This window comes from Hyperoodon ampullatus, assembly GCF_949752795.1.
Source record: "Hyperoodon ampullatus genome assembly, chromosome: 8".
NCBI classification, from domain to species: Eukaryota; Metazoa; Chordata; class Mammalia; order Artiodactyla; family Ziphiidae; genus Hyperoodon; species Hyperoodon ampullatus.
This window is the reverse complement of record NC_136921.1, coordinates 99,975,237-100,002,404: the sequence shown is the minus strand read 5'-3', so window position 1 is coordinate 100,002,404 and position 27,168 is coordinate 99,975,237. Positions and strand designations below refer to the sequence as shown.

The following is a 27,168-nucleotide window of genomic DNA, read 5'->3' as shown; positions in this document are numbered from 1 at the left end:
AACCTTCATGTACAGAAGAAGACCGACACTATATGAGGGAAGAGCTGAAAAGGAGCGTACCCCAGCCAGCTAATATCTGCTCTGCTCAACTATGCCTGCTTCCTTCACATGGCTCTGCTGGGAGTACTAGCTCAAAGTAGGGAAAAAGGGTTTAACTGGTTTATGTGAATTAGCCAAACTTTCTCTCCCAGAGGCTCTTGCCTAATTCCACTGTGACTATACTGCCCTTACATGAAGGTTTCCAAATTCCGTAGCTCAAGTTCTTTGCTTTCCAATTTCTCTTGAACAGGATCAAGCTTTGTTTGCAGCTGATGATTTGTCTGGAGAGCTTGCTCCAGGCTCATAGCCAGTCTCCTGTTTTCTTCTTTAGCTACATCTAGAGCTTTTTGTAGAGCCTCCATCTGAAAGAGAGAAGAAAGAAGATTGTTTATAATTCCACTGTAACAGATACAAGAAGTCCATAACACTGTATATTCACTCTTTAAACTTTGAAACAATAATTATTTGGAAAGAGAACCAAAGACTCCAGATGCCTGGAATATATATATGTGAGAACTTATTACAGACAGTCCTTAGGAGACTCTTAGAAGGTGATGGGAAGGGTATGCTCCACTGGTCACTAGAGAGTTTTGGAAAATAGAGCCAACTTATTTATCCTAATTTCTAAGGTTTTAAACCAGTTGAACTCCCCTTCCTGATCCTATGACCCTCTGGTCTCACTGCCTAGAGAGATAAGAACTGGCAACTGTCCCTTGTATATCCTTCTAGAAAAAGCTTTTTATAGGAAATATCTCTATTTTATATGTGTGCATACGTGTCGATACATATTTATGTGTGTATACACCTATAAACATGTGAGTATGCCTCCTTATTAAGTGGGATCACTCTCGCTACTTCTGACTAAAGTAATGTTGTTTTCTAAGCCCTTTAAGTTCACTTATGCATTAATACATGAAAAGAATGCAGACCATATAAGACAAAGAGAGTTAGGCATATTTATGGTCCTGGTTTCCCAATAAATGGTTCACTATAAGATCACAGACCCATTTCCCATTTGGAAATATGTCACTGTTCAAAACTCAGACTTGAATGGAAAGGAAATTTACCCGATTGTTTTACTCCATTTTTCCAAATTAGCAATATGCCAATAAAATAAAAAATATCAACGTTATCATCTATAAAAACCTGGCTTCTACCTTACTGTTGTGCTGGGCATCCATGACAAGGATTCTGGACTGCCTCTGGTCCACTTCTGCTTCCAGCTTCTGTACCCGCTGTTGATTTAGAGCCCTGTAAATGAAGGGCACAGGGAGAGTGACCACAGAAAAGTACCATCTAGGAGTGATACCACTGGGAGTTACAGGGCACCTTCCAGGAAGCCCAAATGGCATATGTAGTGGGCTACAGATGCTCAGAATATCTGAGAGTTGGCAGGTGACAATTAGTAGCCTCAGCTTCAGGTTAAGAAACTAATTTTCCTATGGATTAAAAACTTGTCCCATTTATGATTCAATTTGGCTTTATATATTAAAGTATCAGTACATGTTAATGACTAACTTATGGGCTGGTAACTTTATACTATATATATATTACTAGTACAAAAATATATCACCTCTGTATGGACTGGCTTGCTGTTGAGATTTCTGCTTTTTACCCAGAATTTTATTGTGAATAGTAAACAATTTTTAATACCATCCCCTTGACTTTTTTTTTAAGTTCAGAGGTAATACAGATTCATAATATGTAAAAAAAACAAGCACAATGAAGAATATAAAACTCACTTGTTCTCCCATAACACAGAGGCAATATTCACCACTAATGTATTACAATATGTCTTAGAGGTCTGATTAAACTCAAACCATTTGTTCATTAACCTAAAAGGGAAACTTTTATGTAATTTTTGAAACACTTAAAGGAGTTCACTTACAAAACATGGCTAAAAGTAGTTCTCAGAATGATTCATCTAAAATAAATAGGATACTAATTAATGGATAATTAATTCAAACAGAAGTAGACACTTGGCTTTAATCTTGACAATTACCATTCTGTAGACCCAAGGGCAGGTATAAATGGTGTAGAAAACAGCAAGGATAAAACAGCATATATCACATGAATTTCTAGAATACATACTTATTTACATCGCTACAAAATATGAGAATTTTTGGATATCATTTTTATTTATAATTCCAGATTTTTCTGAATTTGCTAGTTCTTTAAATACCATTTTACTACTTTATTTTCACAAGGGGATCAATAGAAAATGACTGTTTGTTGACTGCACTCTGTTCTTTACCACAACGCAGCAGAAAAATACAAGTACAAAGACAGAAAAATAATCTCTGGTACCTTTCTTTCTTGAGGCCTGCAATCTCTGCATCCCTCCGCCCAAGCTCTATTTGCACTTTTTCCAGAGAGCCTTGCATCTTACTGTGAGAAGCCAACACATTCTCCAACATGATTGTAACTTTGCAGTTGTCTTCTTTAGCTTCTGCCAGTTGTTGCTGAAAGTTTCCCACCTAATAGAAAATGAAATAAGACAAAGATATTTGATCCTTTCTGGTTATTCTTCTGCTGAGTCCCATGACTTCTAGAAGAGTATGGAAACCAGGTCTGGTAGAATGCTAAGAGGAATAATTAAAGTATATTTTATATTTATTTTGTTTCTTAAGTTATTTTGACTTTGAGAAAAAGAAAACTAAACCCTAGATCATATGGATCCTATGAAGAGCTCTGCAGTGCATCCTAACTATTGTCGTGTCACAGCACATATATTAACTAGAGACATAAGGACCAACAGCTTCTTGGGTCTAGAGGTGGTCCCAGACTGGCCTGTGCTAGCCCTCCTCAGCTATCTTACCATGGGGTCAGGAGAAGATAACACCTTTGAAGCCCATCAGAATTATCTGAGGAAAGAGGACCATAAGTGGAAGCTGCTGAAGAATGATGTGACTCACAGCCCTCTTCAGAGGGGCAAAATCTAGCACCTGATGTAAAGAATTTTGGGATGTTACCTCTCTTCCCACTAAGTACACACACTGTTAAGCAGAAAGCATTTGGTAATTTGACTTAACATAAACTCTTAACAGTGTTATATCACATTAATAATACATAAGTATGTGGTTATTATTAACAAGGTCAGATGTGTTTCAACAGAAAAAAATGGGACTTTTGATTATTTTAAGACAGGAAGAAAAAAAAACATTGGGAGTTAAATCATGTATTTTTAAAGGAAATATTTTAGAGCTCTTCTAAAGTTATCCTTTCTTTAGGAAAAAAAATCCTCTTCTTATCAATCCTCATTCTGTTTTACTAAAGGTAACAAGAAAAGAAAGAATATGGCTCATGAAAGATTTCAGAAGTGCTTCATTTCAGTAACAGACTTCAGAAAGGATTGATGTCTTGCCTTCTTGTTCTCCCTGTCCTCCAAAGCTTTGAGGTCATGTTTCAACTTCTGACTCTCTTTCAGGGCTGCAGCACGACCCTTCACAACTCGTGAGGGCTCACGTTCTTTCTTTTCAAGAATGGATTTCACCTTAGTAGAAAAAAAGAAATGATAAATGATTCTCCCAAAGAACAGTCAATCAGCAATTAGAATAAGACACAGCAATTTAGAAACCAAATTTAAAATGTTTAATTAAATATGCTTATATATTATTGTAAATAAAAACTAGCTTTAGTAGCTGTTTTCCCCCTTAAAACTACAAAGCAAAAAAAATCTGTTAATAAACATGGGCAAATCTGTAATATATGTTAATCTCTATGACAGCGCAGAATGAAGGTAAGGTAGATGAGACAATGATGCTAAGATGAAAAATGGGGGAGAAATTGATTATCACAGAATTTGAAAATACAACGTAAATTAATATCATAAAAGCAAAGGTGAATAAGAACTAAATAGTGTCAAGAAAATAGTGTTACAGAAGTCTTCTAAATAGTGTCCTAATCCTAATTAGAAGTATTCGACTTTTACATATCTGAAATACTTTTAGTATATCTACACAGTTGTTTCAGATTCATCATACTATTCTAAATACTACTCTTTTAAAAAATACTTTATCTTGAAATACAGAGTCACAGGAGTTTACAAAATTAGTGCAGAGTCCCCATGCACTCTTTTCCCTGCTTCTAATGATGACATCTTATATTGTAGTTCAACATTAAAACCAGGAAATTGACTTTAATGAGAATAATTACACTACAAAACTTACAATTTTCATTTTTTTTTTTTTTTTTTTTTTTGCAGTACACGGGCCTCTCACTGTTGTGTCCTCTCCCGTTGCGGAGCACAGGCTCCGGACACGCAGGCTCAGCGGCCATGGATCACAGGCCCAGCCGCTCCGTGGCATGTGGGATCTTCCCGGACCGGGGCACGAAGCCGCGTCCCCTGCATTGGCAGGCGGACTCTCAACCACTGCGCCACCAGGGAAGCCCTTCACCATTTTTTTAACCTGCATTCATCTGTGTATGCACACATGCACATAGCTCTATGTAATTTGACCCCATGCACATATTCCTGTGATCACGACAATCAAGATACAGAACTGCTCCACTGCCGCAAAGAACTCACTTGTGCTACTTCTCTGTGTTCACACCCTCCCCCAAACTCATCCCATGTCCCCTGGCAACCAGTAATTTGTTCTCTATCGCTACTGCTTTTGTCATTTCAAGAATGTTATTTTAAACATTTAAAAATAATTAATTTTAGTATAATACATTCACATTTTTTAAAACAGCCTTACTGAGATATAGTTGAAATACAATAAGCTATGTATATTTAAAGTGTACAATTTTGATATATGTATAAACCATAATCATGATAATGAACACTTCCATTATCCCAAAAGTTCCCTTATGCCTTTTTGTAATTTCCCCCACTTCTATCTCTCCCTGTTCCTACACATCCACCCAAGGCTACCACTGACCTGTTTTCTGTCACAATCAATTCACTTTTATTTCCTAGAATTTTATATAAATGAAATCATATTTGATGTACTCATTTTTGAACGATTTTCCACTCAGCACAATTATTGTGAGATTCACTCACTCTTCTTTATATATCAATACTTCTTCCTTTCTGTTGCTGAATAGTGTTCTGCTGAACACTGGAGTTGTTCCAGTTTTAAGCTGTTACAAGTAGAGCTGCTCTGGGCAGTTGTATACAGATCTTCGTGTAGATATACGCTTTCATTCATCTTTGGTGAATGCATAGGAGTGGAATGCCTGGGTTGTATGGTCGTAGTATGTCTCACTTTTAAAGAAACTACCAAACTATTTTCCAGAGTGGCTGAGTGATTTTACATTCCCTTCAGCAATGTATGAGAGTTCCTCCACATCTTCACTAACACTTGGGGTAATCAGTTTTTCAATCTTAGACATTCTAATAGTGTGTGGTAGTACCTCACTGCAGTTTTAATTTGCATTTCCCTAATGACTGATGTTTAACATCTTTTCAGGTGCTTATTTATCATCCGTATATCTTTTTTGGTGAAACGTGTGCTCACCAAATAAATAAAATACTTTGCGCCTTTTTTTTTTCAGATTGTTTTTCCTTCTTAGTGAGTTTTGAGAGTTTTTAATAAAGTGTGGAGACAAGACCTTTATCAGATATGTGATTTGCAAATGTTTTCTTCCCCCAGCCTGTAGCTTGTCATTTTCTTAACAATGTCTTTGAAGAGCATACGTTGTCAATGTTACATTTTTTCCTTTATGGATCATGCTTTTGATGTCAAATCTAAGAAATCTTAGTGTAATCCAAGATCACAATGGTTTCATCCTATGTTTCAGAAGTTTTACAGTTTTAAGTTTTACCTTTAGGGCTTTCATCCATTTTGAGTTAATTTTTATATATGGTAAGAGGTATGGATCAAAGGTATTTTGTTTTTTTGTTTCTGCATATGATACCCAATTGCTTTAGCACATTTGTTGAAAAGACCATCCTTTCTCTACTTTTACTTCTGTTGAAAATAAAATGTTCATAAATTTTTTCTGGATGGGTAGCACATTCACATTACTCTTAAGGTACAAAAGGATAAAGTGAAAAATCTCCCAGCCACCCAGTTTCCTTCCTCGAAAATAATGTTGCCAATTTATTACGATTCATTTTAGAGAGACTCTATTCAAAAGTGAATACATATGTATACTTCATCGCCCCAACCCTTTTGCACACAAATAGTAAAATACTCTGTATACTCTTCTGAACCTTGACTGTTTTAACCTAATAATAGATATGTTATGATTAAGATAAATATATCTTCAAACAGTATTCCAAACTATGGATATACCATGATTTATTTAGCCAGCCTCTTACTGATGGAATTTTGGTTGTTTCTAGTCTTTTGCTAATAACAAACAATACTTCAGAAAGTAACCTTGTAAACATGTCTTATGTACAAGCTAGTGTATCTGTAGGAAAAAGTACAACTGTGGGTGTAAGGTGATAAACAAAGCCAAATTGTCCTCCACAGGAAAAGGGCACTCCAAACAGCAGCAAAGAAGAATGCCTTTTCCCCACATCTTCCTCAAATTATACTTCCTTATAACTTTTAACCTGTAACGTTAAAAATACTTTAACGTCTTCTGTAAGGATTCAAGAATACTACAAAAGATGCTAACTTATAAGGTTTTGAAAACCTATTGGATTTTGTTCTAAAAAAGCACATTAGGAAGAATATAGTTTTTATAATTTTACCAGTGCTTATAAATTATTTATAAAAATGAAAAGGCCACTAGCAAAAGTGCTTACAGAAAGGGTCTAAATTGTAGTTAACTCTAGAAGACAAGCTACAGTACTTTCTATTTTTAAATACCAAACAAAGATGGATGCTCTAGTAAGTTTTCTTTGGGAAGTATTTTCCAGTGTTCAAGTTCTCAGGGCTTCTATTTATGTATTTCTACTTGAAAATCAGGCTTTACCCATTTTACTGTAAATGTTAAGACTATTAGCATTAATTTTTAAAGTGAAAATTAGATTAAAAATCTCAATGGTTACTCTTAAGCCAAATATGACATTTCTGTGTCCAGATCAAAAACTAAGTATGCAATAGCCAGAATGATGGTTTTGATCTACATCATCAGTTTTTGCTGTTTGTGAAGAAGTTCTTTCCTTGTTGTTACTCACACCTCCAAACGTTATCTTTCTAGATGTTACTACTTTTCTTCATTGTTGTATAAATCTGAAATTTCCTTATGATTTAATTTGTGGCCTTCACTTACTGAATCCCGGTGAAGAAAATTTGGTGACTCATCATTTTTTAATGGTCTTGAGGCAAGAATGTCTATTTTACCTTCCAGTCTTCCCTCCATGGTTTTAATGGCATTCAAAAGAGTCTTTAGAGAGATCCCAGAGTCTCCAATCTCCTGAGAAGACCTCACAGAAGTCACGGTAGGTGCAAAGGTCACATGGTGTGTAGGGTTTGGCCTAACACTGGGCCAAACAACTGATGAACTTCGTTCCTTTACATTGTTGACACGGGGCCTATGGCTTTAAAGTAATTTTGAAGATGCAGGCCTCTCTGGAGACTTCCTCCTTCTTGGAAGCATCAGCAATTTAAAAAGACAAAATCAACTAAACCTAGAATTATTTTTCAGTGAGTGCCCCCTTTACTATGAGAAACAACACAACGTTCTAAATGAAGCTGGGATGGAAAATATACTTTAAGATGTGTTCCTTTGCTTTCAGAATGAAGAAAATACTAGTGTAAAGTATGTCCTCATGAAGAAACAAAGCATATCTAATGAGGTCCCCTTTACCAGTATAGTCAGATTGTTAGAACCCATTTGAAGACACATTCTAGTTGCTTGGTTACCAAGGGTATACATACACAAACGTTATAGTTAAAGAAGTTACACATGCTTACACTGTTAAAAATTAAAAATAAATAATGTGATAAATTTGTAAATCATTGTTAATAGTCTCAATAGTCTCAGTCTCAATAGCCACCATGCTAACAAGTAAGCACTTTCACTACTAATACCTCTTTCAAGTGCGCTATTGCAAGTATATCTTGTTGGCAATGAGTTCTGCGTTCGCCTGTAATTAAAAACCCAAAGATACTTGTTCCTCACCTCTGCCAAAAGTTTTAAGGTTCAAATTAAAAAAACACTTCCTCTATGATAGAGATTCTCGAGGCTTTCATCATGATGATGTTCCCTATGCATGCTCACAATACAATCTATTTTGTTTCTGAAAGGCATAACCTTCTATTCTATAATAAAGTCTGCCGAGTACATTCCTAATCCTGCAATTAGAGCATGCAAGTTCAATGTCCCAATACTGCTTCAGGCATCTTTATGAACTCTTCTGTGGTTGAGTGGAACCTTGTACATCGAGGGTGTTTAAAATATTTTTGATAAATTGAGTCAAGTGAGAGAATATTCATCTTTCTGGGATCATACGGTGAGGTGGGGAGAAAGTCACCAATTTCTTAAAAGCTAATTAAAACAACATAGAAGCAATCTGTTTTATAGCTATTAATCACACCTGAGCATATTTGCCCTCTAGTGCCTTATTCAACTTGCGTAGATGGTCGTTCTGTGAACTGGTTTCAGAAAAAGAATGTAGTTGTTCTTCTAGCTGCTTAACTTTTATCTAGAGGAAAAACAGAAGAATAAAAAAACAAGTCTCATTAACGAAATATATATATATATATATAAATATACGTATATATACATATATATATATGTGTGTGTATATATATATATATATATACACACATATATATATATATACACATGCACAAACTCCAAAACAGAAAAAAAAAGATGTCACAAGTTTTGCAGAAAAAAATCACAGAAAATCCTTAAACCTTGTAAAAAGCGATCCTGATTTTCTAATGACGCTACTTCTACTAAAATAGCTATTTCAACAAATAAAATAGGCTATAGCCTTATACATGTACTGAGATAATTCATTTGGTTTATAGCATTTATGGAAAGTCCAAATTAACATGACTCATGAATATAACAGTGAGACTTTGTGGGTAAAATATTTCAATTTTAAAGAAATTGTGGTATCTAGTATTCAAAACCCTTTCTGAGTACGGATAATTAGAATTGTCAATATGTAAGGAGACAAGAGTCTTGTGTTTACCCACAGAGAATTACGAAAGTTGAATTAACAGAATTCTTATAGGCTGAATTATATTTGAAAACTAACTCATAAAGCTGACTACTCACATCTTTCACTTTAAAGAAAAGATGATTTGGGGGAATAAAATCATTAATATTTACTCACAAATCTCCAAATTGTGTGTTTTTCTACATTTTCTTCCTCTTATTCCCAACCCTCTCAATACAAATCGACAATTAACATTACTGAGCTTATCTCTGAATCAGAAAAAAATTCATCCAAAATTTTTAATTTAAATCAACTTTTTCCTCTCTCAGTATCTTTTCTTGTTTCCCACCTCTGAAGGGCAAACGCCTCTTGGTTGTAGCCACTGATTGTTTTCAAGCACTGTTAAAATTTGAGTGCTAATACTTCGTTTTTTTTAGAAAGGCTACATGAAAACACATTTTGTCTTAGGAAATCTCTCTTGTTCCATCAGCAGAATCCTTTTTCTCATCTTTGCCTGTTTCTGGTGCTCTTTTCCACAGTGTACAGTATAAAACATGTTCCATGGCTCCCCCTTAAGTGTATTCACTTAAGGTTCAGAATTAGAATGGCTGCCTCTAAAGAGAGGTATTGATGCAACACTTATTCTCATTTTAAACGTAAGCAAACTGCTGTTAACCTTAGAACTCAGTGGAAAATACTGATGAACACTCAAGAATTTTCGATTTGCCTCTCTTCAAACAAAACACAGAATATCCTTATTCCACAATATTTCTCAGGTAACTGACGCTACCCCCAGCCTCAGAGTACTCAATAAAATGCCCTGAAACTTGTCAGATGGCATGTTCTCATCTATAAAGCACTTTACTTTTTATACTGGGTTTCTTTTCTGGAAGAATTTCTAATTCAGGACACTGAAATGGGGAAGAACACAGAAGCAAATAAATCCTGCTGCCCTCAGAGACCTGATGTTTCTGTGTCATTAAAATCCAAGTAGCTTCCACAGCTAGCTTACCAGGCAGTCTCGGAAATACCAGTATTTAGGTCAAGGTCATATCCTCCTACTGTTTCAAATGATCTAAATATATATAGATACATATTTTTAAAAATTGAGGTAGAGTTGATTTATAATATTATGTAAGTTTCAACTATACAACATAGGGATTCACAATTTTTAAAGATTATACTCCATTTATAGTTATTATAAAATATCGGCTATATTCCATGTAATGTACAATATATCCTTGTAGCTTATTTTATACACAGTAGTCTGTACTTCTTAATCTCCTACCCTAATATTGCCCCTTACATATATTTTCTAATATAAAACTATAAAAACATAACACTATAGAAACTGTGAGACACCTAAGAAATGGATGAAATGGAACTTTTTGTGTGTGTGTGTGTGGTACGTCGGCCTCTCACTGTTGTGGCCTCTCCCGTTGCGGAGCACAGGCTCCGGACACGCAGGCTCAGCGGCCATGGATCACAGGCCCAGCCGCTCCGCGGCATGTGGGATCTTCCCGGACCGGGGCACGAACCCGCGTCCCCTGCATCGGCAGGCGGACTCTCAACCACTGCGCCACCAGGGAAGCCCTTCACCATTTTTTTAACCTGCATTCATCTGTGTATGCACACATGCACGTAGCTCTATGTAATTTGACCCCATGCACATATTCCTGTGATCACGACAATCAAGATACAGAACTGCTCCACTGCCGCAAAGAACTCACTTGTGCTACTTCTCTGTGTTCACACCCTCCCCCAAACTCATCCCAGGTCCCCTGGCAACCAGTAATTTGTTCTCTATCGCTACTGCTTTTGTCATTTCAAGAATGTTATTTTAAACATTTAAAAATAATTAATTTTAGTATAATACATTCACATTTTTTTTTTTTTTTTCTTTTTGTGGTTCGCGGGCCTCTCACTGTTGTGGCCTCTCCCCTTGCGGAGCACAGGCTCCGGACGCGCAGGCTCAGCGGCCATGGCTCACGGGCCCAGCCGCTCCGCGGCATGTGGGATCCTCCCAGACCGGGGCACGAACCCGTGTCCCCTGCATCGGCAGGCGGACTCTCAACCACTGCGCCACCAGGGAAGCCCCATTCACATTTTTTAAAACAGCCTTACTGAGATATAGTTGAAATACAATAAGCTATGTATATTCAAAGTGTAAAATTTTGATATATGTATAAACCATAATCATGATAATGAACACTTCCATTATCCCAAAAGTTCCCTTATGCCTTTTTGTAATTTCCCCCACTTCTATCTCTCCCTGTTCCTACACATCCACCCAAGGCTACCACTGACCTGTTTTCTGTCACAATCAATTCACTTTTATTTCCTAGAATTTTATATAAATGAAATCATATTTGATGTACTCATTTTTGAACGATTTTCCACTCAGCACAATTATTGTGAGATTCACTCACTCTTCTTTATATATCAATACTTCTTCCTTTCTGTTGCTGAATAGTGTCCTGCTGAACACTGGAGTTGTTCCAGTTTTAAGCTGTTACAAGCAGAGTTGCTCTGGGCAGTTGTATACAGATCTTCGTGTAGATATACGCTTTCATTTATCTTTGGTGAATGCATAGGAGTGGAATGCCTGGGTTGTATGGTCGTAGTATGTCTCACTTTTAAAGAAACTACCAAACTATTTTCCAGGGTGGCTGAGTGATTTTACATTCCCTTCAGCAATGTATGAGAGTTCCTCCACATCTTCACTAACACTTGGGGTAATCAGTTTTTCAATCTTAGACATTCTAATAGTGTGTGGTAGTACCTCACTGCAGTTTTAATTTGCATTTCCCTAATGACTGATGTTTAACATCTTTTCAGGTGCTTATTTATCATCCGTATATCTTTTTTGGTGAAACGTGTGCTCACCAAATAAATAAAATACTTTGCGCCTTTTTTTTTTCAGATTGTTTTTCCTTCTTAGTGAGTTTTGAGAGTTTTTAATAAAGTGTGGAGACAAGACCTTTATCAGATATGTGATTTGCAAATGTTTTCTTCCCCCAGCCTGTAGCTTGTCATTTTCTTAACAATGTCTTTGAAGAGCATACGTTGTCAATGTTACATTTTTTCCTTTATGGATCATGCTTTTGATGTCAAATCTAAGAAATCTTAGTGTAATCCAAGATCACAATGGTTTCATCCTATGTTTCAGAAGTTTTACAGTTTTAAGTTTTACCTTTAGGGCTTTCATCCATTTTGAGTTAATTTTTATATATGGTAAGAGGTATGGATCAAAGGTATTTTGTTTTTTTGTTTCTGCATATGATACCCAATTGCTTTAGCACATTTGTTGAAAAGACCATCCTTTCTCTACTTTTACTTCTGTTGAAAATAAAATGTTCATAAATTTTTTCTGGATGGGTAGCACATTCACATTACTCTTAAGGTACAAAAGGATAAAGTGAAAAATCTCCCAGCCACCCAGTTTCCTTCCTCGAAAATAATGTTGCCAATTTATTACGATTCATTTTAGAGAGACTCTATTCAAAAGTGAATACATATGTATACTTCATCGCCCCAACCCTTTTGCACACAAATAGTAAAATACTCTGTATACTCTTCTGAACCTTGACTGTTTTAACCTAATAATAGATATGTTATGATTAAGATAAATATATCTTCAAACAGTATTCCAAACTATGGATATACCATGATTTATTTAGCCAGCCTCTTACTGATGGAATTTTGGTTGTTTCTAGTCTTTTGCTAATAACAAACAATACTTCAGAAAGTAACCTTGTAAACATGTCTTATGTACAAGCTAGTGTATCTGTAGGAAAAAGTACAACTGTGGGTGTAAGGTGATAAACAAAGCCAAATTGTCCTCCACAGGAAAAGGGCACTCCAAACAGCAGCAAAGAAGAATGCCTTTTCCCCACATCTTCCTCAAATTATACTTCCTTATAACTTTTAACCTGTAACGTTAAAAATACTTTAACGTCTTCTGTAAGGATTCAAGAATACTACAAAAGATGCTAACTTATAAGGTTTTGAAAACCTATTGGATTTTGTTCTAGAAAAGCACATTAGGAAGAATATAGTTTTTATAATTTTACCAGTGCTTATAAATTATTTATAAAAATGAAAAGGCCACTAGCAAAAGTGCTTACAGAAAGGGTCTAAATTGTAGTTAACTCTAGAAGACAAGCTACAGTACTTTCTATTTTTAAATACCAAACAAAGATGGATGCTCTAGTAAGTTTTCTTTGGGAAGTATTTTCCAGTGTTCAAGTTCTCAGGGCTTCTATTTATGTATTTCTACTTGAAAATCAGGCTTTACCCATTTTACTGTAAATGTTAAGACTATTAGCATTAATTTTTAAAGTGAAAATTAGATTAAAAATCTCAATGGTTACTCTTAAGCCAAATATGACATTTCTGTGTCCAGATCAAAAACTAAGTATGCAATAGCCAGAATGATGGTTTTGATCTACATCATCAGTTTTTGCTGTTTGTGAAGAAGTTCTTTCCTTGTTGTTACTCACACCTCCAAACGTTATCTTTCTAGATGTTACTACTTTTCTTCATTGTTGTATAAATCTGAAATTTCCTTATGATTTAATTTGTGGCCTTCACTTACTGAATCCCGGTGAAGAAAATTTGGTGACTCATCATTTTTTAATGGTCTTGAGGCAAGAATGTCTATTTTACCTTCCAGTCTTCCCTCCATGGTTTTAATGGCATTCAAAAGAGTCTTTAGAGAGATCCCAGAGTCTCCAATCTCCTGAGAAGACCTCACAGAAGTCACGGTAGGTGCAAAGGTCACATGGTGTGTAGGGTTTGGCCTAACACTGGGCCAAACAACTGATGAACTTCGTTCCTTTACATTGTTGACACGGGGCCTATGGCTTTAAAGTAATTTTGAAGATGCAGGCCTCTCTGGAGACTTCCTCCTTCTTGGAAGCATCAGCAATTTAAAAAGACAAAATCAACTAAACCTAGAATTATTTTTCAGTGAGTGCCCCCTTTACTATGAGAAACAACACAACGTTCTAAATGAAGCTGGGATGGAAAATATACTTTAAGATGTGTTCCTTTGCTTTCAGAATGAAGAAAATACTAGTGTAAAGTATGTCCTCATGAAGAAACAAAGCATATCTAATGAGGTCCCCTTTACCAGTATAGTCAGATTGTTAGAACCCATTTGAAGACACATTCTAGTTGCTTGGTTACCAAGGGTATACATACACAAACGTTATAGTTAAAGAAGTTACACATGCTTACACTGTTAAAAATTAAAAATAAATAATGTGATAAATTTGTAAATCATTGTTAATAGTCTCAATAGTCTCAGTCTCAATAGCCACCATGCTAACAAGTAAGCACTTTCACTACTAATACCTCTTTCAAGTGCGCTATTGCAAGTATATCTTGTTGGCAATGAGTTCTGCGTTCGCCTGTAATTAAAAACCCAAAGATACTTGTTCCTCACCTCTGCCAAAAGTTTTAAGGTTCAAATTAAAAAAACACTTCCTCTATGATAGAGATTCTCGAGGCTTTCATCATGATGATGTTCCCTATGCATGCTCACAATACAATCTATTTTGTTTCTGAAAGGCATAACCTTCTATTCTATAATAAAGTCTGCCGAGTACATTCCTAATCCTGCAATTAGAGCATGCAAGTTCAATGTCCCAATACTGCTTCAGGCATCTTTATGAACTCTTCTGTGGTTGAGTGGAACCTTGTACATCGAGGGTGTTTAAAATATTTTTGATAAATTGAGTCAAGTGAGAGAATATTCATCTTTCTGGGATCATACGGTGAGGTGGGGAGAAAGTCACCAATTTCTTAAAAGCTAATTAAAACAACATAGAAGCAATCTGTTTTATAGCTATTAATCACACCTGAGCATATTTGCCCTCTAGTGCCTTATTCAACTTGCGTAGATGGTCGTTCTGTGAACTGGTTTCAGAAAAAGAATGTAGTTGTTCTTCTAGCTGCTTAACTTTTATCTAGAGGAAAAACAGAAGAATAAAAAAACAAGTCTCATTAACGAAATATATATATATATATATAAATATACGTATATATACATATATATATATGTGTGTGTATATATATATATATATATACACACATATATATATATATACACATGCACAAACTCCAAAACAGAAAAAAAAAGATGTCACAAGTTTTGCAGAAAAAAATCACAGAAAATCCTTAAACCTTGTAAAAAGCGATCCTGATTTTCTAATGACGCTACTTCTACTAAAATAGCTATTTCAACAAATAAAATAGGCTATAGCCTTATACATGTACTGAGATAATTCATTTGGTTTATAGCATTTATGGAAAGTCCAAATTAACATGACTCATGAATATAACAGTGAGACTTTGTGGGTAAAATATTTCAATTTTAAAGAAATTGTGGTATCTAGTATTCAAAACCCTTTCTGAGTACGGATAATTAGAATTGTCAATATGTAAGGAGACAAGAGTCTTGTGTTTACCCACAGAGAATTACGAAAGTTGAATTAACAGAATTCTTATAGGCTGAATTATATTTGAAAACTAACTCATAAAGCTGACTACTCACATCTTTCACTTTAAAGAAAAGATGATTTGGGGGAATAAAATCATTAATATTTACTCACAAATCTCCAAATTGTGTGTTTTTCTACATTTTCTTCCTCTTATTCCCAACCCTCTCAATACAAATCGACAATTAACATTACTGAGCTTATCTCTGAATCAGAAAAAAATTCATCCAAAATTTTTAATTTAAATCAACTTTTTCCTCTCTCAGTATCTTTTCTTGTTTCCCACCTCTGAAGGGCAAACGCCTCTTGGTTGTAGCCACTGATTGTTTTCAAGCACTGTTAAAATTTGAGTGCTAATACTTCGTTTTTTTTAGAAAGGCTACATGAAAACACATTTTGTCTTAGGAAATCTCTCTTGTTCCATCAGCAGAATCCTTTTTCTCATCTTTGCCTGTTTCTGGTGCTCTTTTCCACAGTGTACAGTATAAAACATGTTCCATGGCTCCCCCTTAAGTGTATTCACTTAAGGTTCAGAATTAGAATGGCTGCCTCTAAAGAGAGGTATTGATGCAACACTTATTCTCATTTTAAACGTAAGCAAACTGCTGTTAACCTTAGAACTCAGTGGAAAATACTGATGAACACTCAAGAATTTTCGATTTGCCTCTCTTCAAACAAAACACAGAATATCCTTATTCCACAATATTTCTCAGGTAACTGACGCTACCCCCAGCCTCAGAGTACTCAATAAAATGCCCTGAAACTTGTCAGATGGCATGTTCTCATCTATAAAGCACTTTACTTTTTATACTGGGTTTCTTTTCTGGAAGAATTTCTAATTCAGGACACTGAAATGGGGAAGAACACAGAAGCAAATAAATCCTGCTGCCCTCAGAGACCTGATGTTTCTGTGTCATTAAAATCCAAGGAGCTTCCACAGCTAGCTTACCAGGCAGTCTCGGAAATACCAGTATTTAGGTCAAGGTCATATCCTCCTACTGTTTCAAATGATCTAAATATATATAGATACATATTTTTAAAAATTGAGGTAGAGTTGATTTATAATATTATGTAAGTTTCAACTATACAACATAGGGATTCACAATTTTTAAAGATTATACTCCATTTATAGTTATTATAAAATATCGGCTATATTCCATGTAATGTACAATATATCCTTGTAGCTTATTTTATACACAGTAGTCTGTACTTCTTAATCTCCTACCCTAATATTGCCCCTTACATATATTTTCTAATATAAAACTATAAAAACATAACACTATAGAAACTGTGAGACACCTAAGAAATGGATGAAATGGAACTTTTTGTGTGTGTGTGTGTGGTACGTCGGCCTCTCACTGTTGTGGCCTCTCCCGTTGCGGAGCACAGGCTCCGGACACGCAGGCTCAGCGGCCATGGATCACAGGCCCAGCCGCTCCGCGGCATGTGGGATCTTCCCGGACCGGGGCACGAACCCGCGTCCCCTGCATCGGCAGGCGGACTCTCAACCACTGCGCCACCAGGGAAGCCCTTCACCATTTTTTTAACCTGCATTCATCTGTGTATGCACACATGCACGTAGCTCTATGTAATTTGACCCCATGCACATATTCCTGTGATCACGACAATCAAGATACAGAACTGCTCCACTGCCGCAAAGAACTCACTTGTGCTACTTCTCTGTGTTCACACCCTCCCCCAAACTCATCCCAGGTCCCCTGGCAACCAGTAATTTGTTCTCTATCGCTACTGCTTTTGTCATTTCAAGAATGTTATTTTAAACATTTAAAAATAATTAATTTTAGTATAATACATTCACATTTTTTTTTTTTTTTTTTTCTTTTTGTGGTTCGCGGGCCTCTCACTGTTGTGGCCTCTCCCCTTGCGGAGCACAGGCTCCGGACGCGCAGGCTCAGCGGCCATGGCTCACGGGCCCAGCCGCTCCGCGGCATGTGGGATCCTCCCAGACCGGGGCACGAACCCGTGTCCCCTGCATCGGCAGGCGGACTCTCAACCACTGCGCCACCAGGGAAGCCCCATTCACATTTTTTAAAACAGCCTTACTGAGATATAGTTGAAATACAATAAGCTATGTATATTCAAAGTGTAAAATTTTGATATATGTATAAACCATAATCATGATAATGAACACTTCCATTATCCCAAAAGTTCCCTTATGCCTTTTTGTAATTTCCCCCACTTCTATCTCTCCCTGTTCCTACACATCCACCCAAGGCTACCACTGACCTGTTTTCTGTCACAATCAATTCACTTTTATTTCCTAGAATTTTATATAAATGAAATCATATTTGATGTACTCATTTTTGAACGATTTTCCACTCAGCACAATTATTGTGAGATTCACTCACTCTTCTTTATATATCAATACTTCTTCCTTTCTGTTGCTGAATAGTGTCCTGCTGAACACTGGAGTTGTTCCAGTTTTAAGCTGTTACAAGCAGAGTTGCTCTGGGCAGTTGTATACAGATCTTCGTGTAGATATACGCTTTCATTTATCTTTGGTGAATGCATAGGAGTGGAATGCCTGGGTTGTATGGTCGTAGTATGTCTCACTTTTAAAGAAACTACCAAACTATTTTCCAGGGTGGCTGAGTGATTTTACATTCCCTTCAGCAATGTATGAGAGTTCCTCCACATCTTCACTAACACTTGGGGTAATCAGTTTTTCAATCTTAGACATTCTAATAGTGTGTGGTAGTACCTCACTGCAGTTTTAATTTGCATTTCCCTAGTGACTGATGTTTAACATCTTTTCAGGTGCTTATTTATCATCCGTATATCTTTTTTGGTGAAACGTGTGCTCACCAAATAAATAAAATACTTTGCGCCTTTTTTTTTTCAGATTGTTTTTCCTTCTTAGTGAGTTTTGAGAGTTTTTAATAAAGTGTGGAGACAAGACCTTTATCAGATATGTGATTTGCAAATGTTTTCTTCCCCCAGCCTGTAGCTTGTCATTTTCTTAACAATGTCTTTGAAGAGCATACGTTGTCAATGTTACATTTTTTCCTTTATGGATCATGCTTTTGATGTCAAATCTAAGAAATCTTAGTGTAATCCAAGATCACAATGGTTTCATCCTATGTTTCAGAAGTTTTACAGTTTTAAGTTTTACCTTTAGGGCTTTCATCCATTTTGAGTTAATTTTTATATATGGTAAGAGGTATGGATCAAAGGTATTTTGTTTTTTTGTTTCTGCATATGATACCCAATTGCTTTAGCACATTTGTTGAAAAGACCATCCTTTCTCTACTTTTACTTCTGTTGAAAATAAAATGTTCATAAATTTTTTCTGGATGGGTAGCACATTCACATTACTCTTAAGGTACAAAAGGATAAAGTGAAAAATCTCCCAGCCACCCAGTTTCCTTCCTCGAAAATAATGTTGCCAATTTATTACGATTCATTTTAGAGAGACTCTATTCAAAAGTGAATACATATGTATACTTCATCGCCCCAACCCTTTTGCACACAAATAGTAAAATACTCTGTATACTCTTCTGAACCTTGACTGTTTTAACCTAATAATAGATATGTTATGATTAAGATAAATATATCTTCAAACAGTATTCCAAACTATGGATATACCATGATTTATTTAGCCAGCCTCTTACTGATGGAATTTTGGTTGTTTCTAGTCTTTTGCTAATAACAAACAATACTTCAGAAAGTAACCTTGTAAACATGTCTTATGTACAAGCTAGTGTATCTGTAGGAAAAAGTACAACTGTGGGTGTAAGGTGATAAACAAAGCCAAATTGTCCTCCACAGGAAAAGGGCACTCCAAACAGCAGCAAAGAAGAATGCCTTTTCCCCACATCTTCCTCAAATTATACTTCCTTATAACTTTTAACCTGTAACGTTAAAAATACTTTAACGTCTTCTGTAAGGATTCAAGAATACTACAAAAGATGCTAACTTATAAGGTTTTGAAAACCTATTGGATTTTGTTCTAGAAAAGCACATTAGGAAGAATATAGTTTTTATAATTTTACCAGTGCTTATAAATTATTTATAAAAATGAAAAGGCCACTAGCAAAAGTGCTTACAGAAAGGGTCTAAATTGTAGTTAACTCTAGAAGACAAGCTACAGTACTTTCTATTTTTAAATACCAAACAAAGATGGATGCTCTAGTAAGTTTTCTTTGGGAAGTATTTTCCAGTGTTCAAGTTCTCAGGGCTTCTATTTATGTATTTCTACTTGAAAATCAGGCTTTACCCATTTTACTGTAAATGTTAAGACTATTAGCATTAATTTTTAAAGTGAAAATTAGATTAAAAATCTCAATGGTTACTCTTAAGCCAAATATGACATTTCTGTGTCCAGATCAAAAACTAAGTATGCAATAGCCAGAATGATGGTTTTGATCTACATCATCAGTTTTTGCTGTTTGTGAAGAAGTTCTTTCCTTGTTGTTACTCACACCTCCAAACGTTATCTTTCTAGATGTTACTACTTTTCTTCATTGTTGTATAAATCTGAAATTTCCTTATGATTTAATTTGTGGCCTTCACTTACTGAATCCCGGTGAAGAAAATTTGGTGACTCATCATTTTTTAATGGTCTTGAGGCAAGAATGTCTATTTTACCTTCCAGTCTTCCCTCCATGGTTTTAATGGCATTCAAAAGAGTCTTTAGAGAGATCCCAGAGTCTCCAATCTCCTGAGAAGACCTCACAGAAGTCACGGTAGGTGCAAAGGTCACATGGTGTGTAGGGTTTGGCCTAACACTGGGCAAAACAACTGATGAACTTCGTTCCTTTACATTGTTGACACGGGGCCTATGGCTTTAAAGTAATTTTGAAGATGCAGGCCTCTCTGGAGACTTCCTCCTTCTTGGAAGCATCAGCAATTTAAAAAGACAAAATCAACTAAACCTAGAATTATTTTTCAGTGAGTGCCCCCTTTACTATGAGAAACAACACAACGTTCTAAATGAAGCTGGGATGGAAAATATACTTTAAGATGTGTTCCTTTGCTTTCAGAATGAAGAAAATACTAGTGTAAAGTATGTCCTCATGAAGAAACAAAGCATATCTAATGAGGTCCCCTTTACCAGTATAGTCAGATTGTTAGAACCCATTTGAAGACACATTCTAGTTGCTTGGTTACCAAGGGTATACATACACAAACGTTATAGTTAAAGAAGTTACACATGCTTACACTGTTAAAAATTAAAAATAAATAATGTGATAAATTTGTAAATCATTGTTAATAGTCTCAATAGTCTCAGTCTCAATAGCCACCATGCTAACAAGTAAGCACTTTCACTACTAATACCTCTTTCAAGTGCGCTATTGCAAGTATATCTTGTTGGCAATGAGTTCTGCGTTCGCCTGTAATTAAAAACCCAAAGATACTTGTTCCTCACCTCTGCCAAAAGTTTTAAGGTTCAAATTAAAAAAACACTTCCTCTATGATAGAGATTCTCGAGGCTTTCATCATGATGATGTTCCCTATGCATGCTCACAATACAATCTATTTTGTTTCTGAAAGGCATAACCTTCTATTCTATAATAAAGTCTGCCGAGTACATTCCTAATCCTGCAATTAGAGCATGCAAGTTCAATGTCCCAATACTGCTTCAGGCATCTTTATGAACTCTTCTGTGGTTGAGTGGAACCTTGTACATCGAGGGTGTTTAAAATATTTTTGATAAATTGAGTCAAGTGAGAGAATATTCATCTTTCTGGGATCATACGGTGAGGTGGGGAGAAAGTCACCAATTTCTTAAAAGCTAATTAAAACAACATAGAAGCAATCTGTTTTATAGCTATTAATCACACCTGAGCATATTTGCCCTCTAGTGCCTTATTCAACTTGCGTAGATGGTCGTTCTGTGAACTGGTTTCAGAAAAAGAATGTAGTTGTTCTTCTAGCTGCTTAACTTTTATCTAGAGGAAAAACAGAAGAATAAAAAAACAAGTCTCATTAACGAAATATATATATATATATATATAAATATACGTATATATACATATATATATATATGTGTGTATATATATATATATATACACACATATATATATATATACACACGCACAAACTCCAAAACAGAAAAAAAAAGATGTCACAAGTTTTGCAGAAAAAAATCACAGAAAATCCTTAAACCTTGTAAAAAGCGATCCTGATTTTCTAATGATGCTACTTCTACTAAAATAGCTATTTCAACAAATAAAATAGGCTATAGCCTTATACATGTACTGAGATAATTCATTTGGTTTATAGCATTTATGGAAAGTCCAAATTAACATGACTCATGAATATAACAGTGAGACTTTGTGGGTAAAATATTTCAATTTTAAAGAAATTGTGGTATCTAGTATTCAAAACCCTTTCTGAGTACGGATAATTAGAATTGTCAATATGTAAGGAGACAAGAGTCTTGTGTTTACCCACAGAGAATTACGAAAGTTGAATTAACAGAATTCTTATAGGCTGAATTATATTTGAAAACTAACTCATAAAGCTGACTACTCACATCTTTCACTTTAAAGAAAAGATGATTTGGGGGAATAAAATCATTAATATTTACTCACAAATCTCCAAATTGTGTGTTTTTCTACATTTTCTTCCTCTTATTCCCAACCCTCTCAATACAAATCGACAATTAACATTACTGAGCTTATCTCTGAATCAGAAAAAAATTCATCCAAAATTTTTAATTTAAATCAACTTTTTCCTCTCTCAGTATCTTTTCTTGTTTCCCACCTCTGAAGGGCAAACGCCTCTTGGTTGTAGCCACTGATTGTTTTCAAGCACTGTTAAAATTTGAGTGCTAATACTTCGTTTTTTTTAGAAAGGCTACATGAAAACACATTTTGTCTTAGGAAATCTCTCTTGTTCCATCAGCAGAATCCTTTTTCTCATCTTTGCCTGTTTCTGGTGCTCTTTTCCACAGTGTACAGTATAAAACATGTTCCATGGCTCCCCCTTAAGTGTATTCACTTAAGGTTCAGAATTAGAATGGCTGCCTCTAAAGAGAGGTATTGATGCAACACTTATTCTCATTTTAAACGTAAGCAAACTGCTGTTAACCTTAGAACTCAGTGGAAAATACTGATGAACACTCAAGAATTTTCGATTTGCCTCTCTTCAAACAAAACACAGAATATCCTTATTCCACAATATTTCTCAGGTAACTGACGCTACCCCCAGCCTCAGAGTACTCAATAAAATGCCCTGAAACTTGTCAGATGGCATGTTCTCATCTATAAAGCACTTTACTTTTTATACTGGGTTTCTTTTCTGGAAGAATTTCTAATTCAGGACACTGAAATGGGGAAGAACACAGAAGCAAATAAATCCTGCTGCCCTCAGAGACCTGATGTTTCTGTGTCATTAAAATCCAAGTAGCTTCCACAGCTAGCTTACCAGGCAGTCTCGGAAATACCAGTATTTAGGTCAAGGTCATATCCTCCTACTGTTTCAAATGATCTAAATATATATAGATACATATTTTTAAAAATTGAGGTAGAGTTGATTTATAATATTATGTAAGTTTCAACTATACAACATAGGGATTCACAATTTTTAAAGATTATACTCCATTTATAGTTATTATAAAATATCGGCTATATTCCATGTAATGTACAATATATCCTTGTAGCTTATTTTATACACAGTAGTCTGTACTTCTTAATCTCCTACCCTAATATTGCCCCTTACATATATTTTCTAATATAAAACTATAAAAACATAACACTATAGAAACTGTGAGACACCTAAGAAGTGGATGAAATGGAACTTTTTGTGTGTGTGTGTGTGGTACGTCGGCCTCTCACTGTTGTGGCCTCTCCCGTTGCGGAGCACAGGCTCCGGACACGCAGGCTCAGCGGCCATGGATCACAGGCCCAGCCGCTCCGCGGCATGTGGGATCTTCCCGGACCGGGGCACGAACCCGCGTCCCCTGCATCGGCAGGCGGACTCTCAACCACTGCGCCACCAGGGAAGCCCTTCACCATTTTTTTAACCTGCATTCATCTGTGTATGCACACATGCACGTAGCTCTATGTAATTTGACCCCATGCACATATTCCTGTGATCACGACAATCAAGATACAGAACTGCTCCACTGCCGCAAAGAACTCACTTGTGCTACTTCTCTGTGTTCACACCCTCCCCCAAACTCATCCCAGGTCCCCTGGCAACCAGTAATTTGTTCTCTATCGCTACTGCTTTTGTCATTTCAAGAATGTTATTTTAAACATTTAAAAATAATTAATTTTAGTATAATACATTCACATTTTTTAAAACAGCCTTACTGAGATATAGTTGAAATACAATAAGCTATGTATATTTAAAGTGTACAATTTTGATATATGTATAAACCATAATCATGATAATGAACACTTCCATTATCCCAAAAGTTCCCTTATGCCTTTTTGTAATTTCCCCCACTTCTATCTCTCCCTGTTCCTACACATCCACCCAAGGCTACCACTGACCTGTTTTCTGTCACAATCAATTCACTTTTATTTCCTAGAATTTTATATAAATGAAATCATATTTGATGTACTCATTTTTGAACGATTTTCCACTCAGCACAATTATTGTGAGATTCACTCACTCTTCTTTATATATCAATACTTCTTCCTTTCTGTTGCTGAATAGTGTCCTGCTGAACACTGGAGTTCTTCCAGTTTTAAGCTGTTACAAGCAGAGTTGCTCTGGGCAGTTGTATACAGATCTTCGTGTAGATATACGCTTTCATTTATCTTTGGTGAATGCATAGGAGTGGAATGCCTGGGTTGTATGGTCGTAGTATGTCTCACTTTTAAAGAAACTACCAAACTATTTTCCAGAGTGGCTGAGTGATTTTACATTCCCTTCAGCAATGTATGAGAGTTCCTCCACATCTTCACTAACACTTGGGGTAATCAGTTTTTCAATCTTAGACATTCTAATAGTGTGTGGTAGTACCTCACTGCAGTTTTAATTTGCATTTCCCTAATGACTGATGTTTAACATCTTTTCAGGTGCTTATTTATCATCCGTATATCTTTTTTGGTGAAACGTGTGCTCACCAAATAAATAAAATACTTTGCGCCTTTTTTTTTTCAGATTGTTTTTCCTTCTTAGTGAGTTTTGAGAGTTTTTAATAAAGTGTGGAGACAAGACCTTTATCAGATATGTGATTTGCAAATGTTTTCTTCCCCCAGCCTGTAGCTTGTCATTTTCTTAACAATGTCTTTGAAGAGCATACGTTGTCAATGTTACATTTTTTCCTTTATGGATCATGCTTTTGATGTCAAATCTAAGAAATCTTAGTGTAATCCAAGATCACAATGGTTTCATCCTATGTTTCAGAAGTTTTACAGTTTTAAGTTTTACCTTTAGGGCTTTCATCCATTTTGAGTTAATTTTTATATATGGTAAGAGGTATGGATCAAAGGTATTTTGTTTTTTTGTTTCTGCATATGATACCCAATTGCTTTAGCACATTTGTTGAAAAGACCATCCTTTCTCTACTTTTACTTCTGTTGAAAATAAAATGTTCATAAATTTTTTCTGGATGGGTAGCACATTCACATTACTCTTAAGGTACAAAAGGATAAAGTGAAAAATCTCCCAGCCACCCAGTTTCCTTCCTCGAAAATAATGTTGCCAATTTATTACGATTCATTTTAGAGAGACTCTATTCAAAAGTGAATACATATGTATACTTCATCGCCCCAACCCTTTTGCACACAAATAGTAAAATACTCTGTATACTCTTCTGAACCTTGACTGTTTTAACCTAATAATAGATATGTTATGATTAAGATAAATATATCTTCAAACAGTATTCCAAACTATGGATATACCATGATTTATTTAGCCAGCCTCTTACTGATGGAATTTTGGTTGTTTCTAGTCTTTTGCTAATAACAAACAATACTTCAGAAAGTAACCTTGTAAACATGTCTTATGTACAAGCTAGTGTATCTGTAGGAAAAAGTACAACTGTGGGTGTAAGGTGATAAACAAAGCCAAATTGTCCTCCACAGGAAAAGGGCACTCCAAACAGCAGCAAAGAAGAATGCCTTTTCCCCACATCTTCCTCAAATTATACTTCCTTATAACTTTTAACCTGTAACGTTAAAAATACTTTAACGTCTTCTGTAAGGATTCAAGAATACTACAAAAGATGCTAACTTATAAGGTTTTGAAAACCTATTGGATTTTGTTCTAGAAAAGCACATTAGGAAGAATATAGTTTTTATAATTTTACCAGTGCTTATAAATTATTTATAAAAATGAAAAGGCCACTAGCAAAAGTGCTTACAGAAAGGGTCTAAATTGTAGTTAACTCTAGAAGACAAGCTACAGTACTTTCTATTTTTAAATACCAAACAAAGATGGATGCTCTAGTAAGTTTTCTTTGGGAAGTATTTTCCAGTGTTCAAGTTCTCAGGGCTTCTATTTATGTATTTCTACTTGAAAATCAGGCTTTACCCATTTTACTGTAAATGTTAAGACTATTAGCATTAATTTTTAAAGTGAAAATTAGATTAAAAATCTCAATGGTTACTCTTAAGCCAAATATGACATTTCTGTGTCCAGATCAAAAACTAAGTATGCAATAGCCAGAATGATGGTTTTGATCTACATCATCAGTTTTTGCTGTTTGTGAAGAAGTTCTTTCCTTGTTGTTACTCACACCTCCAAACGTTATCTTTCTAGATGTTACTACTTTTCTTCATTGTTGTATAAATCTGAAATTTCCTTATGATTTAATTTGTGGCCTTCACTTACTGAATCCCGGTGAAGAAAATTTGGTGACTCATCATTTTTTAATGGTCTTGAGGCAAGAATGTCTATTTTACCTTCCAGTCTTCCCTCCATGGTTTTAATGGCATTCAAAAGAGTCTTTAGAGAGATCCCAGAGTCTCCAATCTCCTGAGAAGACCTCACAGAAGTCACGGTAGGTGCAAAGGTCACATGGTGTGTAGGGTTTGGCCTAACACTGGGCAAAACAACTGATGAACTTCGTTCCTTTACATTGTTGACACGGGGCCTATGGCTTTAAAGTAATTTTGAAGATGCAGGCCTCTCTGGAGACTTCCTCCTTCTTGGAAGCATCAGCAATTTAAAAAGACAAAATCAACTAAACCTAGAATTATTTTTCAGTGAGTGCCCCCTTTACTATGAGAAACAACACAACGTTCTAAATGAAGCTGGGATGGAAAATGTACTTTAAGATGTGTTCCTTTGCTTTCAGAATGAAGAAAATACTAGTGTAAAGTATGTCCTCATGAAGAAACAAAGCATATCTAATGAGGTCCCCTTTACCAGTATAGTCAGATTGTTAGAACCCATTTGAAGACACATTCTAGTTGCTTGGTTACCAAGGGTATACATACACAAACGTTATAGTTAAAGAAGTTACACATGCTTACACTGTTAAAAATTAAAAATAAATAATGTGATAAATTTGTAAATCATTGTTAATAGTCTCAATAGTCTCAGTCTCAATAGCCACCATGCTAACAAGTAAGCACTTTCACTACTAATACCTCTTTCAAGTGCGCTATTGCAAGTATATCTTGTTGGCAATGAGTTCTGCGTTCGCCTGTAATTAAAAACCCAAAGATACTTGTTCCTCACCTC

General features: G+C 35.6%; 1 pseudogene across 1 annotated transcript in view; it reads right to left on the bottom strand.

Annotated features, from left to right (window-relative positions):
- LOC307057541 (coiled-coil domain-containing protein 150-like) overlaps window positions 1–27,168 on the bottom strand; it is a 130,180-nt pseudogene that overhangs the window by 25,293 nt on the left and 77,719 nt on the right. Inside the window, exons 16-21 of the transcript in view lie at window positions 8,480–8,587; window positions 7,213–7,356; window positions 3,404–3,532; window positions 2,347–2,516; window positions 1,197–1,290; window positions 232–401 (exon numbers count right to left, since the gene is read on the bottom strand). The product of the transcript in view is annotated as a coiled-coil domain-containing protein 150-like (transcript). The remainder of the gene's footprint in view (window positions 1–231; window positions 402–1,196; window positions 1,291–2,346; window positions 2,517–3,403; window positions 3,533–7,212; window positions 7,357–8,479; window positions 8,588–27,168) is intronic.